The sequence below is a fragment of the Marmota marmota genome, unplaced genomic scaffold (genome assembly GCF_001458135.2).
Source record: "Marmota marmota marmota unplaced genomic scaffold, marMar, whole genome shotgun sequence".
NCBI classification, from domain to species: domain Eukaryota; kingdom Metazoa; phylum Chordata; class Mammalia; order Rodentia; family Sciuridae; genus Marmota; species Marmota marmota.
In genome coordinates this window covers 3,961,915-3,963,298 of record NW_026000130.1, presented here as the reverse complement: position 1 = coordinate 3,963,298, position 1,384 = coordinate 3,961,915, and the positions used below count along the sequence as shown (strand labels likewise).

At 58.5% G+C, this 1,384-nt stretch overlaps 1 long non-coding RNA gene across 1 annotated transcript in view; it reads right to left on the bottom strand.

Moving 5' to 3' along the window:
* The window catches only part of LOC125611115, a 14,483-nt gene extending 13,568 nt beyond the window's left edge, over positions 1-915 (bottom strand). Inside the window, exon 1 of the long non-coding RNA XR_007341243.1 lies at positions 647-915. This is a non-coding gene — a long non-coding RNA (uncharacterized LOC125611115). The remainder of the gene's footprint in view (positions 1-646) is intronic.
* Between the last annotated feature and the right edge of the window lie 469 nt (positions 916-1,384).

Below are 1,384 nucleotides of genomic sequence, written 5' to 3'. Positions count from 1 at the left end.
GTGTATAAGAGACAGCTCCGTCCCCTCGTCTTCCCAGGGCAGAGGAGGACCTAATGAGATGGAGGCTCAGTCCCCCTGCTCCAGACAGGCCCATGTGGTCCCCGCCCCGGTGGCGGGTGGCGCCCGGGGACACGGGCGGGGCCCCTGGGAAGGGAAGCTGCCCATTGACCCGCACTCTAGCCTGACCTTTCCACACCCTCCCAGCGCTGCACGCACTGGCCTCGGAATCGAGGCGCGGCGCCCTCAACCCTGTTCTTGGTGTCTGAGTGTCCGGGAGCGGGCTTGTGACCTCCGCACGGCACCTCAGCGCTTAGGGCTTCCTGCAGGCCAGGACTGAACTTTCTCTAGCCAGGAGCAGCCATTACCTTTTGGAAAGGGAAGGGCTATACCTGTTGCACACACAAAAAAGCTTTTTCTTTGGAGACTCTTGGTGACCTTGGGCAACGCACTTAACCTGTTTGAGCTCCGGTTTTCACTGAGACAAAATGGGAGGTGGGGATGTCACCCTTTCCCCTTTTGGCGGGCATGTTGGGGTGAATGGACACAATAGGTGAAAAAGTTCCTATAAATAGTCGCACGCCCCTCCTGTCCTTTTCCATCCCCTGGACTTCCCCTGATTGTCTGAGGGAAGGCTCCAGAAACCCACCTTGTCTTTCTGCACCGCAGACTTAGATGTTTAGCTTGGCCTTTCTTTCAGATGGGTTAATGGCTCCCCTCGTCCTTCCTTGCAGAAAGAAGCTCTGGGGTTGGCTAATGAGTAACCAGGCATTTGGCCCAGGCTTCTCCCGTTGCTAATGCATCAAGGATCCTGGACAGACCTGTGTTCACTCCTGACCCCCGTGTTTTGCTTCTTTCATTGGCTGCCAGGGACTGTCCCTAGGTCGTTGTGCGGATGCAGGCCGGGGTCTTGGTGGTTTGGGGGGATCCTTTTGAAAGGATTTGCATGCTCCACAGAGGGGCAGTTACTGGAGAGAAGTTCGGCCTTTTAGTGCTCAGTGTCTGGGCACAGGGTTTGGCGGGGCAGGTGAGCTGGCCCAGTCTGCCTGCCCTGGGGATCGAGCACCTACTAAATGCTGACACTGCAGACGTGGAGTGTGGCCAGGGCCGCCCGGATCTGACATTCTAGCTGGGGAGCAGGAACCTGCCCGGTTCCCGGTGTTGGGCATGCCGCCCTCACCCCCAATCCTGAGCTGGAACCCTCCCCTCGAGGGCCGAGGGCTGGTCCTTATGCAGTGCAGATCTTGGCGGAGTGGAGGGGCCAGCTGTCTGCCCCTGAGCAGGGTCCCCTCAGCATCACCAGACTGTGTCTCTGACCAACTCAGGGAAGGAGCCTCGGGGTATCTCCTCTGTGGGCTCATTCATTCCCCGTGGCTCATTCACTCAA